This window comes from Salmo salar, chromosome ssa10, assembly GCF_905237065.1.
Source record: "Salmo salar chromosome ssa10, Ssal_v3.1, whole genome shotgun sequence".
Taxonomy (NCBI): Eukaryota; Metazoa; Chordata; class Actinopteri; order Salmoniformes; family Salmonidae; genus Salmo; species Salmo salar.
In genome coordinates this window covers 25,955,974-25,978,739 of record NC_059451.1, presented here as the reverse complement: position 1 = coordinate 25,978,739, position 22,766 = coordinate 25,955,974, and the positions used below count along the sequence as shown (strand labels likewise).

Here is a 22,766-nt window from a genome sequence, read left to right as displayed (position 1 = left end):
TTTTGGTGTCCCCTCAAAAATTGGTTCAATTGTCATTTATAAAAATGCCCACATGTGCTGAAGATATCTATTGATATAAAAAAAAAGGTTACTTCATGGGGTACTTTTTATATGAGGTTACACCGAATTACAGATATTATCAGTTTTCTTACAAAAACATATGATGTCATAGGAGCCTGAATAAAGAAGAAAAATGAATGCATCCACATACAACCACCTCATCTACACTTTCCTGGAAATTCAAAATCATATACAAAGAAAATGGTGAATGAAACTTGCATATGTGATGTGAGTTGAATGAGGGCCACCCTGCCCTGCAGTATGAGTCCAGTAGTAGCCTACAGACAGGGCCAGAGAGAGAGAAAGATTTGTTTGTTTCTTAAGCGTCTAAAGGCAGGTTTATACTCCGGTGGAATGTCTGTAGACTGTCCCTGCGACTGTCTGTTTCCTTGTTGCACAGACATGAAAAAAGTTCAACTTTGACCCTGTCGCTGCCTCCGTTGTCATGGGTACATGGGACAGGCTGTGCACAGGCTGTGGCTGGAGCCACTGGAGCTACGTAACCATGACAACGAATCTAACCTTTTCAATCAAACGCCTGGTTAACAGGTAGCTGGTTAACATTAGCATACTACATAGCTAAAATACAGAATACCTACAGAATACATATAAACATACATTTAACATTATGTAGGACTGTATTTTTGTAGAACGGCTGTTAAATGCAGTTATGGCACATCCTTGTCTCTATGCAGTTGAGACAAATTACTATAAAGATGCTCGGAAAGAAGTTAACTCCTGGCTAGCAATTACTAGCCAGATTAATTCAGCCCATAAGTAAACTGACGTTAGCCGAGCTAGCTAGATAGTGAAGCCAATTCTTGACTACTTAATCTATGACGCATCAAACAAACAAACAAATATATGTTTAAATAAAAATTGATTGCTCTAGCCATTCACATCCGCATACAGTTGAAGTCGGAAGTTTACATACACCTTAGCCATTTAAACTCCGTTTTTCACAATTCCTGACATATTATCCTAGTAAAAAAACCTTGTCTTAGGTCAGTTAGGATCACCACTTAATTTCAAGAATGTGAAATGTCAGAATAATAGTAGAGAGAATGATTTATTTCAGCTTTTATTTCTTTTATCACATTCCCTGTGGGTCAGAAGTTTTCATACACTCAATTAGTATTTGGTAGCATTGCCTTTAAATTGTTTAACTTGGGTCAAACGTTTCGGATAGCGTTCCACAAGCTTCCCACAATAAGTTGGGTGAATTTTGGCCCATTCCTCCTGACAGAGCTGGTGTAACTGAGTCAGGTTTGTAGGCCTCCTTGCTTGCACACATTTTTCAGTTCTCCTCACAAATTTTCTATAGGATTGAGGTCAGGGCTTTGTGATGGCCACTCCAATACCTTGACTTTGTTGTCCTTAAGCCATTTTGCCACAACTATGGAAGTATGCTTGGGGTCATTGTCCATTTGGAAGACCCATTTAGATAGATACTTCTGTACCTGTTTCCTCCAGCATCTTCACAAGGTCCTTTGCTGTTGTTCTGGGATTGATTTGCGCTTTTCGCACCAAAGTACACGCATCTCTAGGAGACAGAATGCATCTCCTTCCTGAGCGGTATGATGGCTTTGTGGTCCCATGGTGTTTATACTTGCGTAGTATTGTTTGTACAAATGAACTTGGTACCTTCATGCATTTGGAAATTGCTCCCAAGGATGAACCAGACTTGTGGATGCCTACAATTCTTTTTCTGAGATCTTGGCTGATTTCTTTTGATTTTCCCATGATGTCAAGCAAAGAGGCACTGAGTTTGAAGGTTGGCCTTGAAATACATCCACAGGTACACCTCCAATTGACTCAAATGATGTCAATTAGCCTATCAGAAGCTTCTAAAGCCATGACATCATTTTCTGGAATTTTCCAAGCTGTTTAAAGGCACAGTCAACTTCATCTATGTTAACTTCTGACCCACTGGAATTGTGATACAGTGAATTATAAGTGAAATAATCTGTCTGTAAACAATTGTTGGAAAATTACTTGTGTCATGCACAAAGTAGATGTCCTCACCGACTTGCCAAAACTATAGTTTCAAGAAATTGTGAAGTGGTTGAAAAACGAGTTTTAACGACTCCAACCTAAGTGTATGTAAACTTCTGATAACTGTATGTTACAAAATCCACCACCACAAACTAATCTAGCCCATAACAGCTGCAGCCTACCTCAACAAGATTAACCCGCTAACTGGTGAATTGCATTGCCTTTACTTTTTATCAATGAGTCTAGCCTGTTACTAACTGTAGGGTCAGAGTCAGTCTTTCCCCTGCTTTCCCATTGGTAGGCAATTCGTTTTTTGATTATTGGGGATGGCAGGTAGCCTAGTGGTTAGAGCATTGGACTAGTAACTGAAAGGTTGCAAGATCGAATCCCCAACGTAAAAATCTGTTGTTCTGCTCCTGAACAAGGCAGTTAACCCCTACTTAAATAAAGGTCAAATACATTTTTTTTTTAAATGATGTAGGAAGGGAGTACAAAAAGTGATTGGAGCCTGTCGAATGTTGCCGGTGGCATTTGTAGGTAATGCGAGAAGAGTACATGAGTGTCTGTTTTCATCTCCCTAACGAGAGTCTGGTATTCTCCACGTTGCTGTCTGCAACTGTTAAAAATTATATATATATATCATAAGGAATAACGTTTTGAAGTGTCAGGAAATATATATACACATTGTAGAATAATAGTGAAGACATCAAAACTATGAAATAACGCATGTGGAATCATATAATAACCAAAAAAGTCTTAAACAAATCAAAATATATTTTATATTTGAGATTCTTCAAAGTAGTCACCCATTGCCTTGATGACAGCTTTGCACACTCTTGGCATTCTCTTAACCAGCTTCATGAGGTAGTCACCTGAAATGCATTTCAATTAACAGGTGTGCCTGGTTAAAAGTACATTTGTGGAATGTCTTTCCTTCTTAATGCATTTGAGCCAATCAGTTGTGTAGTGACCAGGTAGGGTTGGTATACAGAAGATAGCCCTATTTGGTAAAAGACCAAGTCCATATGGCAAGAACAGCTCAAATAAGCAAAGAGAAACAACAGTCCATCATTACTTTAAGACATGAAGGTCAGTCAATACAGAACATTTCAAGAACCTTGAAAGTTTTTTCAAGTGCAGTCGCAAAAACCAGCAAGAGCTATAATGAAACTGGCTCTCATTAAGACCACCACAGGAAAGGATAAGCTAAGAGAAAGGATAAGAGGATAAGCTCATTAGAGTTAACAGATTGCAGGCCAAATAAAAGTAACAGACACATGTCAACATGTGTGAATCAGGCCTTCATGGTTGAATTGCTGCAAAGAAACCACTACTAAAGGACACCAATAATAAGAAGAGACTTGCTTGGGCCAAGAAACATGAGCAATGGACATCAGACTGGTGGAAATCTGTCCTTTGATCTGATGAGTCCAAATGTGAGATTTTTGGTTCAAACTGCCGTGTCTTTGTGAGACACAGAGAAGGTGAACAGATTATCTTTGCATGTGTGGTTTCCACCATGAAGCATGGAGGAGGAGGTGTTTATTTATTTTTATTTCACCGTTATTTAACCAGGTAGGCCAGTTGAGAACAAGTTCTCATTTACAACTCCTTTTTTCTTTTTTTTTTTAAACTTATATTTAACCTGTTAGGGCTAGGGGGCAGTATTTACACGGCCGGATAAAAAACGTACCCGATTTAATCTGGTTATTACTACTGCCCAGTAACTAGAATATGCATATAATTATTGGCTTTGGATAGAAAACACCCTAAAGTTTCTAAAACTGTTTGAATGGTGTCTGTGAGTATAACAGAACTCATATGGCAGGCAAAAACCTGAGAAGATTCTGTACAGGAAGTACCCTCTCTGACCATTCCTTGGGCTTCTTGGCTCTGTTTATTGAAAACTTAGGATGTTTGCTGTAACGTGACACTTCCTACGGCTCCCATAGGCTCTCAGAACCCGGGAAAAAGCTGAATGATGTAATTCCAGCCGCTGGCTGAAAAACTTTAGTGCCTTTGGTTAAGTGGTCTATCAGAGGACAATGAGCTGAGGCGCGTGCACGGGGTGACACCAGGTTTTTATTTTCTCTCTCTTTGTACTAAAACACGATTTCCCGGTCGGAATATTATCGCTTTTTTACGAGAAAAATGGCATAAAAATTGATTTTAAACAGCGGTTGACATGCTTCGAAGTACGGTAATGGAATATTTAGAATTTTTTGGTCACGAAACGTGTCGTGCGCATCACCCTTCTTTACCCTTTCGGATAGTGTCTTGAATGCACGAACAAAACGCCGCTATTTGGATATAACTATGGATTATTTTGAACCAAACCAACATTTGTTATTGAAGTAGAAGTCCTGGGAGTGCATTCTGACGAAGAACAGCAAAGGTAATAACATTTTTCTTATAGTAAATCTGACTTTGGTGAGGGCTAAACTTGTTGGGTGTCTTAATAGCTAGCCCTGTGATGCCGGGCTATCTACTTAGAATATTGCAAAATGTGCTTTCACCGAAAAGCTATTTTAAAATCTGACATAGCGAGTGCATAGAGGAGTTCTGTATCTATAATTCTTAAAATAATTGTTATGTTTTTTGTGAACGTTTATCGTGAGTAATTTAGTAAATTCACCGGAAGTTTGCGGGGGGTATGCTAGTTCTGAACGTCACATGCTAATGTAAAAAGCTGGTTTTTGATATAAATATGAACTTGATTGAACAAAACATGCATGTATTGTATAACATAATGTCCTAAGATTGTCATCTGATGAAGATCATCAAAGGTTAGTGCTGCATTTAGCTGTGATTTGGGTTTATGTGACATTATATGCTAGCTTGAAAAATGGGTGTCTGATTATTTCTGGTTGGGTACTCTGCTGACATAATCTAATGTTTTGCTTTCGTTGTAAAGCCTTTTTGAAATCGGACAGTGTGGTTAGATGAACGAGAGTCTTGTCTTTAAAATGGTGTAAAATAGTCATATGTTTGAGAAATTGAAGTAATAGCATTTCTAAGGTATTTGAATAACGCGCCACGGGATTCCACTGGCTGTTACGTAGGTGGGACGAAATCGTCCCACTGGCCCTAGAGAAGTTAACCCCTTTTTTTGGGTAGGCACAAACATTTTTTTAAGATGGAATTGTTTGAAGATTGTCATACCATGGATCATTTAGCTATTTGTTTTTGAATTTAAGGACACCTTTAGGTATAAAAAAAAGATATATAAAAAATTATTGATAAAATAATTGATAAAATATTGAATTTGGCCTTTACTACTTTAGCCCATAGAAACAATTTTGAAGCTTCAGGAAATATATATATATATATATAAAAAATTGCTTTTCAAATCAAATCAAATCAAATTGTATTTGTCAAATGCGCCGAATACAACAGGTATTTACAGACCTTACAGTGAAATGCTTACTTACAAGCCCTTAACCAACAATGTGGTTTAATAAAAATAAAAGTAACAAATAATTAAAGAGCAGCAGTAAAATAACAATAGCGAGGCTATATACAGGGGTACCGGTACAGAGTCAATGTGCGGGGGCACCGGTTAGTCGAGGTGTAATTGAGGTAATATGTAAATGTAGGTAGAGTTATTAAAGTGACTTATGCATAGATAATAACAGAGAGTAGCAGCAGCGTAAAAGGGGGGGGGGGGAGACAATGCAAATAGTCTGGGTAGCCATTTGATTTGATGTTCAGGAGTCTTATGGCTTGGGGGTAGAAGCTGTTTAGAAGCCTCTTGGACCTAGACTTGGCGCTTTGGTACCGCTTGCCATGCAGTAGCAGAGAGAACAGTCTATGACTAGCGTGGCTGGAGTCTGACAATTTTTAGGGCCTTCCTCTGACACCGCCTGGTATAGAGGTCCTGGATGGCAGAAAGCTTGGCCCCAGTGATGTACTGGGTCGTACCGGTATCTTTCCAACGAGTCCCGTGACACTTGTGAAAAACGGAGAACACCATCGTCTTAGCGAGAATCTTCCCTTTCTACAATGGGGTCACATCAGTTTATAGCCCAAACGGTTTTCGTGATAAGACTGATTTTCTGGATGTCTCATGGTTTGACAAACACTGCTGTTGCTCAGCAACCTTCTACCCCAGATGCGAAAGGCCGCCATAGGCAGATGTGGTAGATTGAGACGCAACCCATGCTGACAGGGATTTTTTTATTGACAGGGAGGGGGGAGAGATCACACCATGGAGTTAATGTGAGAAGACCAGAGAGACCTGAGACACAGTAGCCTCTACCATCAGACAAGCCGTGACTTGACACACATTTCTCATTTCCTTAGCTTTCTTACCCCTTCTTTAAACACTAGTTGTAGAATTTCACAACTAGCTCATAAAGGCCTGTGGCCCACGGGAAGATAAATCTTTGGCGTTTGCCTGTCTGTGAAAAGCAAAGAGAGCCTTTGACTTATGGAGGCTTACGACGTCCATTGTCACCATTAGGAATGGCAGGAACTCCATGGGAAAGATCCCAATGTGCTGTACACCAGCATAAAGAAAGGAGGGGAGGGGGGGAACTTGTGGCAAGTGCATGCAACAGTTTGCAACATCTGCCTTTCTGTGTGTGTGTGTGTGTGTGTGTGTGTGTGTGTGTGTGTGTGTGTGTGTGTGTGTGTGTGTGTGTGTGTGTGTGTGTGTGTGTGTGTGTGTGTGTGTGTCTGTGTGTGTGTGTGTGTGTGTGTATATGTGTGTGTGTGGTGTGTGTGTGTCTGTGTGTCTGTGTGTGTGTGTGTGTGTGTGTGTGTGTGTGTGTGTGTGTGTGTGTGTGTGTGTGTGTGTGTGTGTGTGTGTGTGTGTGTGTGTGTACGTGCTCCTGCCAGAGAGCACTTAATAGCTGTCAGCTCTTTACCTCCCACTGTTAACATCTGCTATGCTTAACGTTGCCATGTAACTCAGTAGTACAGCAGATACAGGCTAATAGAATCAAATGATCACACGCTGCCAACCCTTATCACGTTACACGCACACATTTCATTATGACGCAACAAGCAGATTTGTTGTTAGATGATTATCAATCTAGAGTAAGCTTGAGGCTGGCGTAAAACCTAAACATACTGCTCACGTAAGGCGTATAAGTAATCTACTTAAATCCCTATTTTCTTATCACATCACATTTATATTAAATTAGTAGCTAATAGCATGTAACAAGAGTTAGATACAGTTTATGGTGAATTCTTGCCGTTTAAGTATATCATTTCGGACATTCAATTCAAACGGCAATTCTTGGCTACATGTTGTTTCTGAAATTGTTCACTGTTGACAATGTTTTCAGCTGAAGTGAGTCTTTTTGATAATAACATTTTACTTCAATATATGCACATTACACATTTAGTTACCATTTGAGATTTTTCAGGTGCGGATTTTGAACAATGTCTAAGTATCTGCCATACTTTTAGCAGTAATGAACTGACTAGTCGACCAAGATACAAGACGCACCTCTGCTATAATGTACATTTAAAAAGAGCTCTGTTTCTAAGTGAGTGTGTCTGGGAGTGTGAAAGGCCAGGACAGAGGAACAATGACAGCTGTCTGTCTGTCTCTGGCATGGCATTGTTGCTCAGGCATTTGGGCCAGGACCTGACATACATCCAAGATGCAGACTCACTGGACGACCCCCAACTACCCCCAATTCCCCCATTGATGTTTGTTCAAAATCAATAAAAATGATCTTGGAGTCCATATGCCATTTGGCAGCTCCATCTTGTGGCGTCATCTTTAGAATATAGAGGCCATACTGTACAATGGAGTAGCCGAGCGCATGTAATTTGTCAGGCTAATCTCCAGCACTCTTACATTGATTTTTCCCCCTCTCCTGATTCCTTAGCCTCTAGTCATTATGAACACAAAAATGAACTTAATCATATAGTGTGTTAATGCATGGGTCACAATAACCTCCATGTTCTTGCCCTCTGGTAATTTCAGGCTTTCTTTATATTTTCTTCTGAAATCTTTTTACAGGTCACTGTCCTATTTTTGGAAAATGGAAAATGTACAGTTGCGCAAATGTTGGCCTAATCTTTTCTGAACTAGAATAGAAATGTATGTAAAATATCTTCTTCTCTCTCCTTGATGTTTTATAAACTGTATGTTTGATATGATCATACACAGGGAGTATTCTCTTCAAATGTATTTTATATACAGTGCCTTTAGAAAGTATTAACACCCCTTGACTTTTTCACATTTTGTTGTGTTACAATGTGGGATTAAAATGTATTTAATTCAGATTTTTTTTTTGTAAATGATTTACACAAAATACTTTGTAATGTCAAAGTGGAATAAAAATAAAAATATGAAAAATAAAACACGAAATTATCTTGATTTGATAAGTATTCAACCCCCTGAGTCAATACATGTTAGAATCCCCTTTGGCAGCGATTACAGCTGTGATTCTTTCTGGGTAAGTCTCTAAGAGCTTTCCACACCTGGACTGTGAAACATTTGCCCATTATTATTTTGAAAATTCTTCAAGCTCTGTCAAATTGGTTGTTGATTATTGCTAGACAACCTTTTTCAGGCCATAGATTTTCAAGCAGATTTAAGTCAAAACTGTAAATTGGCCACTCATGAAAATTCACTTTTTTCTTGGTATGCAACTCCAGTGTAGATTTGGCCTTGTGTTTTAGATTATTGTCCTGCTGAAAGGTGAATTAATCTCCTGGTGTCTGGTGGAAAGGAGACTGAATCAGGTTTTCCTCTAGGATTTTGCCCATGCTTAGCTCCATTGCATTTATTTTTCATCCTGAAAAACATTCCAGTCCTTAACGATTACAAGATTACCCATAACATGATGCAGCCACCACTATGCTTAAAAATATGGAATGTAGTACACGTTGTATTCAGAACCAAAATGTAATTGCTTTGCCACATTTTTACAGTATTGCTTTAGTGCCTTGTTGCAAACAGGATGCATGTTTTGTACAATTTTATTCTATACGGGCTTCCTTCTTTTCCCTCTGTCAATTAGGTTTGTGTTGTGGAATAACTACAATGCTGTTGATCCATCCTCAGTTTTCTCCTATCACAGCCATTAAACTATCTAACTGTTTTAAAGTCACCATTGGCCTCATGGTTTACTTCCTCTCCGGCAACTGAGTTAGGAAGGACACCTGTATCTTAGTAGTGACTGGGTGTATTGATACACCATACAAACTGTAATTAATAACTAAGACCATGCTCAAAAGGATATTAAATGTCTCTTTTTTACCCATCTACCTCCCTGATCTTTGTGGTTTATTCTGTGTTTGAAATTCACTGCTGGACTGAGGGACCTTACAGGTAATTGTATGTGTGGGGGTACAGAGATGAGGTAGTCATTCAAAAATTATGTTAAACACTATTATTGCACACAGAGTGAGTCCATGCAACTTATACTTGTTAAGTACATTTTTGCTCCTGCACTTATTTAGGCTTGCCATAACAAAGGGGTTGAATACTTATTGACTCAAGACATTTCAGCTTTTCATTTCTAATTAATTAGTAAACATTTCTAAAAACACAATTCCACTTTGACATTAGGTAGTGTGTGTAGGCCAGTGACACAAAACCTACATTTAACCAAGTTTAAATTCAGGCTGTAACAACAAAATATGGAAAAAGTAAAGGGATGTGAATACTTTATGAAGGCACTGTATGCCATTTGAGACAAAGATTGTGTTATTTTAATTATTTCATCGTTTGTGTTGTGAATAATCAAATCATAGTTGTCGAACCCTATTGAATTCTACAAAAAAATATTTATATGGCCTTGGTATAGCCCACCTGAGAATTCCTAACATCGGACACGTTGTATTAGAGCTAATAGACAAACCTAATTTCTCCATATATTAATGGTACTCCATCCTGAATAAAGTATAACATTCAAAGGAGCTTACTGGCTACCTCATGCCTGCATGAATAACTGTGATGGATTTAACCCTTCTACCATCAATCAGGCTGAGAGACTACTCTAGATGGCGGTGATGATAATGTTGTTGGTTGGTTTGTTTTTGGATTACAATCCACTCCAGAGCAGAGTTTGATTTTAAGTGGATGTCCTCTATATAGTAGCTGGTAAGACACACCACATACTGTTATACTCATGCCATTCAGAACAATGGTTCTCACGGAGCATGACAACGTGGCACAGCACTAAGCCTATTACTCTTTTCACCTTCCCAGTTGTCTACTCAAAATGCCACGTACCAATAGGGGTTGCTGTCACTATCGGGAACCTTATTAAATAATCCAAGCATATCCAGCACTATCACAAACAACACACTGTGAATCTGTATTTCTTGTGTTGTTTGCCAAAAGTATAATTTACACCAAAGCTCTTGAAAAAAAAAACTCTTGTGGCATCTGTGTCACCTACTCTCTTAAAGGCTTTACTCCTCATGTGCTTATCTGCTCCAGTCAAATGTATTTCTTATCGAAGAGAGTGAGGGGAGCCTTCTGACAATACTGCTGTTATCAAATTTCTTCAGCCGAGTCCCCATGTCATTCAGCAGTCAGATGGTCTCCAGTTTGATTGATGGATGGGCTTCCCAACAAATAAAAAGGGATCAACAGCTTTGCACCTCTCTCCCCATCGGAGACCCGAGTGAAACATTCCTCCGTAACAAAGGCGGGATTACGGATGCATTAGCTCTCCATCGACCACGGCCTCCTGCTCCTGTCAATACTTTGCACATAATAACCTGAAGCAACGATAAGGAAACAAAAGGCAGGCGAGATAGGAGCCGGATGGGAAGATAAATCAATAGGAGTGAGGGAAAGTTTTTTCAAAGACACACTGTCAGGCCTGGGGAAGAATTTCTTCGGACGAAGCGGTGGGATAATGGCCCCTGACACGAGGACAATGAGCCCTCCAGGCCCATCAGGGGACTGCCGGTTGGTCGGTCGGCTGGCCTCAATAGGACCAGGAAGATAAGAGGCACAGGGGACGGTCGGTGAGTCCACTCAGCCCCACTCACAGGGACACAACACAAGGGCTGTGCTGGACCCTCAGCCCTCTGGCATCCTCAATGCTCCTTCTGTTAGTTTCTATCGTTATGCAACATGTATTTCAATGAATCGCTGGTGCACTGAGAGAACAGTGTCCACATAGCTTTGCAGAGGCTCCTCATGAGTGTCTGTCTGAACATATCAAGGTTACATTCACATTTCCTATAGCCATTCCTGATCATTTTCACTTCTTCTCTGATAGGCCCAAGGAAACTAATGTGATTTATGGCTTTATGTGGACACATTTCTGGAATAGTATAAAGCCTTTCCATTTACCAACCCTGAGCGACTACTGGAAGTGTATAAGTGTCTCCAGTGACAAAGAAACATTTTGGAGGATTTGTTGGTTGACAAATCTGGGGAGGTTATACAGTACTAATAACTGGACGAGAGGAAATCAGGGTAATTGTTTCCCCATTCCTAATTAATTAATTTCCCTCCTGTTTCACTAACCCATCATATGTCTGGTGTTGGAAGGTGCAAGTAATAAAGAAAGAAAGAAAGAAAGAAAGAAAGAAAGAAAGAGAGAGAGAGAGAGAGAGAGAGAGAGAGAGGGAGAGAACTAGAGCTCTGGAAAATTAATGAGAAATGAGAAAAGAGGGCTATGCATGTTCTGTCTGCAGAAGGCTGTCACACAAAGACACAATAAACCCTCGGAACAAACAGGCACTTCAAAAAAAATAGCCCAGAAACAGTGAGCAAATTCAATTACAGAAGTAATTAGAAGATATAGGGCAAGGCTGCCTTTTGGGACTGTGCCAGAAAACATGAATTAATAGGAGTGAATAGGAGGAGGTTGCGCTGGTAATTAAGAGGCAATCACCTATGTCAATGAATACCTTAAAAAAAACACAGAATGGAAACTATTAATTCAGTGATCAAAAATATTTTGAAGATGATTAATACAGCAAATTCATTTTCAAAGACTCATTTCTGGAAAGATAGCAAGACAATTGCACATAATGTGCTCCTTCTGGCATTTATATTGCTAATTAAATTTTGATAATTTGCAGAGGCATTTGAGAATTATCTGTAAAACAGCAAAGGCAGCATTTGGCAAATATTGTCTTTACTGTTTAACAGTGCTTTCAGTTCTTTCACCGGCAGAGATCTGATAAAAGCCAGTCTTCAAACTGAGACCTTTCAAAGCAAACTGAGCAAAAACTTACAATTTCACTTCAACTTCTCTTATCATTCATTAGTGCCTCCTCCTCCTTGAGACAATAGCAAAATAGCAGCAATTAAATTACCAGATAAGAATAAAATAAATAATAACTTTGCTGATTTACCTCCCATGGGGGAAGCTATCGTTTCTGCCTGATGAATTTTGTATAACCACACACTGTGTTTGTAAACTAATTAATCCATTGACAAAATCCCGAAAGATGAAAAGCTTGAGCTCCATAAAGAGGTAACAGATAGAGAGGATTAAAGCGAGTTGCAGATTAAAAGAGTGTTGGAGTAAATAAACAACAAGCCACTTTGCAATGTGAAAAATAGTTTTGTGTCGCCTACGCAGCACATACACTGAGTGTACAAAACATTAAGAACACCTTCATAATATTGAGTTGTGCTCAGTCAGAACAGTTTCCCTCAGAACAGCCTCAATTCATCAGGACATGGACTCTACAAGTTGTCGAAAGCGTTCCATAGGGATGCTGACCCATGTTGACTCTAATGCTTCCTACAGTTGTGTCAAGTGTGTCAAGTTGGCTGGATGTCCTTTGGGTGGTGGATCATTCTTGATACACACGGGAAACTGTTGAGCGTGAAAAACCCAGCTGCGTTGCCGTTCTTGACACGGTGCGCCTGGCACATTCTACCATACCCCGTTCAAAGGCACTTCAATATTTTGTCTTGTCCATTCACCCTCTGAATGGCACACACACACAATCCATGTCTGAATTGTCTCAAGGCTTAAAAATCCTTCTTTAATCTGTCTCCTCCCCTTCATCTACACTGATTGAAGTGGATTTAACAGGTGACATCAATAAGGGATCAAAGCTTTCATCTGGATTCACCTGGTCAGTCTAGGTCTATGTATTGGAATGTATGTTTCATGCAGTCAGTGTATATGGTATTCTTCTCATCCAATGGTTCTCAATCATAATCATTCTTATTAATCATTCCGCTCTAAATAATGATATGTGATAAAGAGTGTGTGCAGTTCTGGAACACTACTGGTAAGACATGGTACATGGTACAGAGCATGGGAGAATTGGTATAGACTGAAAACCTAAACTTTGAGCTCTATTCATTCATAAGTCCTTGATACTGAAGCACATAAACGGACAGAAAACACCTACTGTAGCAATGAAGGTGCTCCTTATACCCTGAGTACAATTCATTTAAGATCAAGCTCTAGTCTTATAATACTCATCATATCTATCTTTTGAAGGAAAGAAATGGGGACCAAGCAGGGGGCTCCAATGAGATGAATTTTAAGTTCAAGATCTTTGAGGATTAGCCTTTTTTTTGTAAAATAGGAGATTTCCATACACAATATTTCCATATTCATACGTGTTAGCATTTAGAGCCACTTTATGACTGATATGAGAGGAAAATTCCACTTAATATTATCAACAGTGACGATCTGGGGTCATAAAAGCCCAATACCCTGAAGGGGATGGATAACACTAATATGCTTTCACATTTCAATGGGGAACTAGTCCCTTATTTACAGCAGAAAGTATATCATTTACTGCAGAGTGTAGAGAGAAAAGTGGATGGACATAGACTGACTGGCCCTCAGAGTTTATCATCATCGCCAAGAGATGAATTCTGAAAGACCAATTATCACTTAAATGGAATTAAGCCCAAAGATGGACTGTCATGGTCAACATTCTATTTTCCCAGTCAAGTCTTGAGGGAGCATCGCTCTGAACCAAAGACCCAAAACAAACTTAACTGGAAATGTGATTAGTGTTTAAAGTATCCAAATCATTAATGATCAAACACGGCACTCCATTTCAGCACGGTCATGTGAGGCAGAGATTATACATGTGATCTGGAGGCTTAAACGATTTAGTCAATTATGAACGTTATCTAAAACGCTTTAATTTCCTATTCAGCCCTTCCATAGGAGCGTCATATTTGTCAATGATGCGTGATTAAACACAGATTGCAACAACATGAGATCTGTCACATCTGGTGGCAGAGGGACCTGAGATCTTAACGAAGGAATGAGGGAGGATTCAAACTTTCCCTCTTCAGCCTTGGCATCCGATTAACACCAGGCTTTGGTGGGATGCCAGCGATGAGGCCATCTGTGTCCCTTAACCCTCAAGATGGCAGATGTAGAAGCAGATTGATTTTCGATTCAGCTGGATACACAATCACTGCTTCATGAACGTCAAGTGCGAGCTGTGACTTGCTACCGTTTCCTGTCATTTTCAGCCAACTCAAATGAGGCAATAAATCACATCTGTACCGAAATTAAATAATTTTCACTCTATACAGGAGGGAGAATTTACCTACAATAGAGACTATGGTAATTACTTATCCGAATAGCTAACTTTAAAAAAGTTTTTTTTTGTATCCTTTGATTCACACTAGATGTCATCGCCTCGTGATTTTCAACTATCCATAACAAATCTTCAACAATGTTTCCATTTAGCAATGACAATGTGACATTACTATGGGTTTACATGATATCAGATGGAACCATGTCAGAGGTAAGGGTGGCCAGGTCTTCTCCACAGTCAGGTGGCCAGTCTCAGTCAAGCCAGGTAAATTGCAGCCTCCCCATTGCCTTTTCTTTTGTAATATTGAGCTCCGTATCTTAGCCCCTGCCTGCACCTCACTGACTTCCATTCAATATCCAAATAACCGTGTTTTTGTGGTGGTAATTACTCTCGTTTTCTCAGCGCCCCACAGTGGTTTCACTTCTTACCAGCCTGTGAGTGTGGAGTCTCCTGTGGCCCCAGTCTGTGAGTGGTGGAGACTCCTGTGGCCCCAGTCTGTGAGTGGTGGAGAGTCATCTGTCCCCAGACTGTGAGTGGTGGAGATATCTCTGCCCCCAGTCTGTGAGTGGTGGAGACTCCTCTGGCCCCAGTCTGTGAGTGGTGGAGACTCCTCTGGCCCCAGTCTGTGAGTGGTGGAGACTCCTGTGGCCCCAGTCTGTGAGTGGTGGAGACTCCTGTGGCCCCAGTCTGTGAGTGGTGGAGACTCCTCTGGCCCCCGTCTGTGAGTGGTGGAGACTCCTCTGGCCCCCGTCTGTGAGTGGTGGAGACTCCTCTGGCCCCAGTCTGTGAGTGATGGACACTCATTTGGCCCCAGTCTGTGAGTGGTGGAGACTCCTCTGGCCCCAGACTGTGAGTGGTTGAGACCTTTCTGGCCCCAGTCTGTGAGTGGTGGAGACTCCTCTGGCCCCCGTCTGTGAGTGGTGGAGACTCCTCTGGCCCCAGTCTGTGAGTGATGGACACTCATTTGGCCCCAGTCTGTGAGTGGTGGAGACTCCTCTGGCCCCAGACTGTGAGTGGTTGAGACCTTTCTGGCCCCAGTCTGTGAGTGGTGGAGACTCCTCTGTTCCCAGTCTGTGAGTGGTGGAGACTCCTGTGGCCCCAGTCTGTGAGTGGTGGAGAGTCATCTGTCCTCAGACTGTGAGTGGTGGAGATATCTCTGCCCCCAGTCTGTGAGTGGTGGAGACTCCTCTGGCCCCAGTCTGTGAGTGGTGGAGACTCCTCTGGCCCCAGTCTGTGAGTGGTGGAGACTCCTGTGGCCCCAGTCTGTGAGTGGTGGAGACTCCTGTGGCCCCAGTCTGTGAGTGATGGAGACTCCTCTGGCCCCAGTCTGTGAGTGGTGGAGACTTCTGTGGTCCCAGTCTATGAGTGGTGGAGATTCATCTGGCCCCAGTCTGTGAGTGGTGGAGACTCCTCTGGCCCCCGTCTGTGAGTGGTGGAGACTCCTCGGGCCCCAGTCTGTGAGTGATGGACACTCATTTGGCCCAAGTCTGTGAGTGGTGGAGACTCCTCTGGCCCCAGAGAGAGGACTCGTGGTGGGATAGTGTGTTCTGTGGGCTAATAAGACTCTTCTCAGCTCTGCAACCCATCTTCTCCAACACACATATAAGCACACAGCCAATGACACCTGACACCCTCATGCCATACATAGGTTTCTATAAGAGATGGTGACAGCAGAGGTCTTCCACACCTTTTCAATCCACAGCAGTCCGAGCTACAGTCCCACTGTAACGTGTTTCATTGACTGGCTTAATATCATCCAAATTGGTAATTATGATGTGGAAAAACAGAATCAAACAAAATATTTCATTTTGAGGGGGCAACTGCAAAACAGCTGAGTAGCTAGTAAAAATGTTATTCCCTTATGTTTCTCCCACCATGGGAAAGATCTGACCCAGCTGAAATTCCCCAAAACTCCATCAGAAGTTGAAAATTGAAAATCCATTGATCTTTATTTTGAGACAGTCCAGCCCTTTGTGATTTGAGCAACACAGCCACCCTTTTTCCATGTGGGAAAGGAGAAGTGTCCTGCCTGCTGTTGATCTCCAGTCTCTGGGAACACCCTGCCTGGTCTTCTTGCCTGACATCTATCCCCCGGAGACAGGCCAGACAGAACTACAAGGCTCCCTCTGGACTGTCCAGGAATCTCAGTAATCCAACATGTAGCATAGCACACCAACAGTCATGCACACCCCCACACACACACACGCACACAGGCAGGTAGACAAATGCACGCACACACTCAAGCACACAAACACACACGTCACAGTGTGTTTGACTTTCTGCATATAGAAAGAGATTTCCAGTGACACTGATCCCACATTTCAATCATCTGTGTTATCTCAGTACAGTTAGCGGCAGACAAAATCTGCTATTCAAAAAGTATTATTGTTCATCTAACTGGCCATTTGATTTCCCTCTAATCTTATTTCCCTCATATCCCTTTTTTGAACAGGGAACAGTTTCAAGTACTGACCAACATGCAAGCTGAATTCCTATGACGCCCATGAGCTGCTGGGCCTGGCTGACTGGGCGTGCAGGTCTGCCACATACAGATCATGTCTAAACACTGTATTGTCCACTACCGGGAAAAACAATCCCCTCTCTGACATTCCCAGCATGAACTGGAAACTGGAAAGTAGTCCAAACTGAGGAAATTGTTTTATTTGAAAAGAGTCAACTTTACCAGTCACATGTATTTAGGTTTGCAAACTAAACCTTGAAAAAAACATAAATGGCACACATTTCCGCTTGGACAAGTTGTTTTGACTGTTCATGTAGCTCCCTACTTTCTTCCAGGAGCACACACTTCCATGATTAGTTTTCCAACAATCGTGATAGCGATTCACTGATCTACGAGATCAGACATCACACGAGCATTTGGCGCTTCATGCGGAGAGGCTGCTGTGGTGCTCTTTGTGGACTGAGGGGGAAAGAGGCTTAATTCCTCCAATGTTAATGTAGAGTAAATTCCTTGTTGGGATGTGGCGGCTGTCGGAAGCTGCCGATGGCCGGTGTGAGCCAGGGTCAGGGCCGCTGCTGGAGATTAGATTCTCTCTCTGCCTGTCCAGAGAGGGAGAGGAGCGCGACGCAATGAGGGGGATTTGCGCTCTCAACCTCGAGGATAGATGTTCACATCACAAAAAGCCCCACCGCAAATTGCACTTATTGAATAGCTAATTTGGCAGTCTCAGTTCAGCGGGGCTTAAGAGGAGAGAAGAGTGTGAGGAGGATGAACACAAAGCTGCAGAAAACAAAAGGCAGCAGCTCCTGCGAGGCTAGTCCTGGATGAGGAGAGCTGTGCCCGGCGAGAGGAGAGGAAGGAGAGAGGAGAGGGTGGGCTGGGGGGCTTCCTGGATGAGGGGCATGCAAGCAGCACACAGAGCATTAGTGAGGCTGCCCAGCCTGCACCCATTGTTTTCTGACTGGCCACTACCTTCATTAGCACTGGAGTAGCTAGTCGGCTGTAGGGCAGATAGTTAGTCATCTGTGTGTAACTCTCACTATATCTTCATCAGACTGTCACCATGGACAGCACAAAGTTACTCACAGCAGCCTCAACTTTTTAGCCATCGTTTGATATAAGAGCGTGCGATGCAACCCAGGTAAACAAAATACCTGCAAATATTTTCTATCCCAGCTGGGGAAGAGTTGCTTGCTACTTCAGCATAAATGACTACAACAAACATGCCCAAAATGAAGGCTTTTTCTTTTCACAAGACCTTAAAAGGCTTGGCATGTACACAAGATTAGTAAAGTTGTTTTGATGTCTCCTTGCAAATAAACTCAATTCCTGTGATCAAAGTGGATCTGTAACATGTTAAAGCTGATCAAAAGCACGACTGAGATTCTGAATCAGAAAACGACAGACTAGAAATTCCTAAACTCCGGAACCTAAGAACATAATACCCTTCAATTACCACAACAAAAGAACAACAGCAATAGTAACTACATTAAACATAACAATAATATTTGTTGAAGCCAAGCGTATCTGTATAATAAGCCACAGAGTTAAATCACAGTGTATGATGTTGATAGCCGACTGGTTTATTGACACAGTGCATCTGTTTAAAACATGTGTCGTCTTGATTGGATTTTTTTTTTAAATTGCCTATATGAAAAGAAAGAATGTTGCATTGCTATGGGTTAATAGTAATGTAGCACAACATCCACTTCTGCTGCTTATAAAGTTGAAAAGTTTGAGTGAGTGGAGCTGTTGCCAGCAGCCATATCTTTTCATAACTACTCATCTCCCTCCACTACACCCATCAGTCCCCATTAGCAACTTAATGTCCACCCTAAAACACCAGGCATGGAAACAGATGTGCTTTTTGGACTGAAACATACGTGGAACATAATGGAGAGCACATCCACTGTCCACCAGGCTTACCATCACCGGACCACATTAACGGTTATTCTCTTTTAAAAATGTCACTTTCTTGCACTGCCGACAACTTGGTCTTCTGTTAGCATGTACTCTCACTGAGTGCACGTAATGGCTGAAATGGATGATGAAGAGACAGAGGCAGGAAAAAAATACACACATACACAAAGGAGTCCTAAGAAAGGAGCCCTGTAATGTGGTACTCTGCTGCTCAGACCTGTAGGGGTAGGAGGCAGCATCTTTACGGTGTATCCAAGCAGCACTAAAATCCACTGTCCGTGCCCAATCAGGGCCATTTTTTCTAGCCGCAAGGGCTCCTGCATCCTTTACACTACACTGGAAACCCTTTGTACTAATTGCTAGATTGTACCAGATTTTCCAGTTCAATTCCACCCTATAATTGTCTGACAATGATGGGCAAGGAAGGGGAAAACTTCATGCTCCAGCACCGTGCGGGGCAGTGGATTGAAAATGACTCAAGGAAGTGGTGTGTGTGTGTGTGTGTGTGTGTGTGTGTGTGTGTGTGTGTGTGTGTGTGTGTGTGTGTGTGTGTGTGTGTGTGTGTGTGTGTGTGTGTGTGTGTGGTGTGTGTGTGTGTGTGTGTGTGTGTGTGTGTGTGTGTGTGTGTGTGGGGTTAAGCCAACCAACACCGTCTCAGTCCTCCCTTCAACTCTTGTTTCCGTGGATGCCGACTCCACTGAAGCCCACTCGCCAGCGAGCACAGCCGAGAGGAGAACCAAGCCTCCCTTCATCCCACCACCACCACCCTACTTCAAACACACATCCTCCTTGCACCTCTCCTTTCCTCCACCCCACACTGACACACCACCATTTAGAATGACTAGAATGACACGCTTACACCGTAATACTCTCAATCCTCTCACAAAATTAACTTTGCTGTGGTTAGAAAAACACTAATAACTGACAAGTAATACGTACATCAGTCATATATAAACAATACCCAAAACCACAGTAATAACCACATCATATAATATGAAAAATGTACAATATTCATTTGATTTCCGAGGAACTGCAATTCAGTCTGTCTTTTGCTTCAACAAATGATTTTAAGCTGCATGTTCAATTAGACCTTCCCTCGTGTCATCTAAGTGAGAAGTGGCCCACCCCCATTCAGGCAGGCTGGCTATGGTCTGTCACTCTGCAAACGTGCAGCTGAAGAAAGGATAAATAAAATAAAAAATAAGTAACATTATGTCTGTTTGACTTAAATGAATGTGCAGCGAGAGACATAACTATTTTACATGTGTGCTGGTGCAGGCACAGAGCACCTGCAATCAAAAAGGAAAAAGGTACCAGCATAGACCAGCCCTCTCGCTCTCGCCCCCTCCAGGTGCTAGTCTAGTCTACAAACAGCAGTGAAGTAACAGCGAGAGAGAGCACATACTGTAACACAGACCCACACACCCTGCCTGCCACGAGCTGCTCTTACCCGACTCTGCCCAGACCTGCACCAACACAGGAGGTATGGTTATTGATCGTCTGCATTCCAAATCAAAACAGCCAGCATGCTCGTCTTTAGTCGTTCCACACACTCCATACCTACATTTGCACCTGAGCACAAATTTCCTCACAGGGCCAAAGATCCAGAAAGAAAGAAAGAGGGAGAGGCAGAAAGAGATGGAAAGGGACAGAGGAAGAGAGAGACCAGCATACGGTAGCTTTACAAGAGGAGAAACAGCTGTGTAGTAGCAGTCAGCTTACCTTTCCCCCGCACTGCTCTTAGGGCCTAGACCTGCAGACACATCCATGGTGGTCTCCCCCTGAGCCCATACTGAGTGAAGCAGGGCCGCCTCATGACTCCCACAGCCCGGCAGCTCTGCGCTTTAGCAACTAGAAGAGCACAAGACTAACATGTCTTCCCCTCTGCCTCAGCCTGCTTTAGTGTAAGGGGAGCTAGGAATGCACTGGCTATAGACTTTTGTCCAAGCTGTAGGTCTTTTTTAGTGAAGCAAGATTAGTTCATACAAAACTCAACAATACAGCACCGAAACCCATTGTTGATATTCAACATTTTTCACATAGCGGGACAGAATAGACAATACGGTAGCTAGGAAACCATGGGCTGGATTACAAACTGATAATATCTCATCCTTTTGCAGGCCTGTAATCCTTTTCATTGAGCGGTGGACGGAGCAGACGTAAACCAAAATCAATATCGGTGGAACTGGACTGGGGGTGCGGGGGTGTCAGGACGTTTTCACATTGCTGCACCCTTCACAAGATGTTTATTGTTGTTGAGATTCAGACGGGCTTTACACTACAGATCTGCTCCGCTTGGAAACAGACCTGAATAGACACTTCTACATAAGCCAGTCTTAGCTTGCTTTCAAAATTATGACAATCACAAAATACTATACTGCTATAAAAAAAGAGTGTTTGTTACAGTACAATTTACAACTGAACAAATCAATGTGCAAAACTGCACTCTTCCCCCCCCTAACAAATAACAACCCAAACAATGTGTTTTATGTGAAATATGTTTCAGGAAAAATACAGAAACACTGACACCAATGTGCATTTTAATTGTAATATAATTGGAGTAATAATAATAAAGTATATTTGCACATGCATTTACATAATAATCCAAATGAACCTTTAAATGTTTGCTAATTTAGCATCAACATTACAGTTGTGAAACATATATTTAAACAGGTATGAATTATTCCAAGTTAAAAGCACAGAGGCAGGTGAAGAGCAAAAGGCTGATGAGAGATCTTACCATGGCTGCTGTACCTGTGTAACTGATCCACTCCCTGCTCTGCTCCAGCTGCCATGTTTTTCTAGGGCTCCTGAATCCTCTAGGGTAGCCACAGAGAAGGGATCGTTCAACCCCTTTCTTTTCACCACTTCTGCAATTGACCAATTGACAACTGATTGATGGTTATCTTTTCACAACGAAAAAGGGAGAAATTACCATCTCTAAAGCTATGTACAGTAAAAAGCCCCAAGAGTAAATTACATGTTGCTAAAATTCCTCCTTCACTCAGTCCTCACGATGGCAGGCAAACGAAAAAGTTTCCTTTTTGCCACTTCTGGGGCACTGTAGATTTGGCCTTCCCTGCCAACTGCACAGAGAACTTGACAGCTTCTTTAAATGGGGCAGCACAAAGGGCCTTGAATGAGGGATGGTACCATGCCGGACGGCCATTCTCCGGAAAGGCCCATTCTTTGCATTGAAAACAGAAGGCTTGTGAAAAAACAGATAAGCCATATCTGAATAAGAGCTGGGACACTGCTGCAAGTGACCTTGGGGAGGGGGAGATTCTATGTAGCTAAGCTTTTCAGATAAGCACAGTGCATTCTCTGCATCCAAATAAACAGGCCAAATAGAAGCAGCACAGTTGCTTATCAAATCTTTGCTTGGTTGAGTCACCTTTTCATGCATCCAGTGCTCACTGTGTTACATCAAGATCAGTCAAATAGAACAGTGAAATACATCAGGAGCACTCCTCTCATTAATACATCTACTACAACTAACCATGCACTACCCAATGCAATGACAGTGACTTATTATGCTTCAGCAATTATTTTTGCCCCTGACGGTCTACATAGCACATACCCCCCCATCTCTGAGCATCCTGAATGGCCTGAGAGTAAAGAAAGGAGAAAGGAGGGATGAAGGGGGGCTGAGGAGGAGGATGTCTGGGGGCCAGTGATGCAGGCAGCCCCAGCCCAGAACACTCAGCTGCCAACAGGGGCCAGGGCTCGCCTCTCCTCTTTGTATGGAAGCACAATCCTCAAACCCCCCTTTTCCTTTTCACAGCCTCTCAATCAGAGCAGATGGGACCCAACCAAGAAGACATCAACTTTGGAGGAGGAGAGTCCTCTATTCAAGGACCCCAGT

The 22,766-nt window shown here is 42.1% G+C and overlaps 1 long non-coding RNA gene across 1 annotated transcript in view; it reads right to left on the bottom strand.

Moving 5' to 3' along the window:
* LOC106613879 (uncharacterized) overlaps positions 1–20,933 on the bottom strand; it is a 54,021-nt gene extending 33,088 nt beyond the window's left edge. The window contains exon 1 of the long non-coding RNA XR_001330573.2: positions 20,624–20,933. This is a non-coding gene — a long non-coding RNA (uncharacterized lncRNA). The remainder of the gene's footprint in view (positions 1–20,623) is intronic.
* Positions 20,934–22,766: the final 1,833 nt, after the last annotated feature.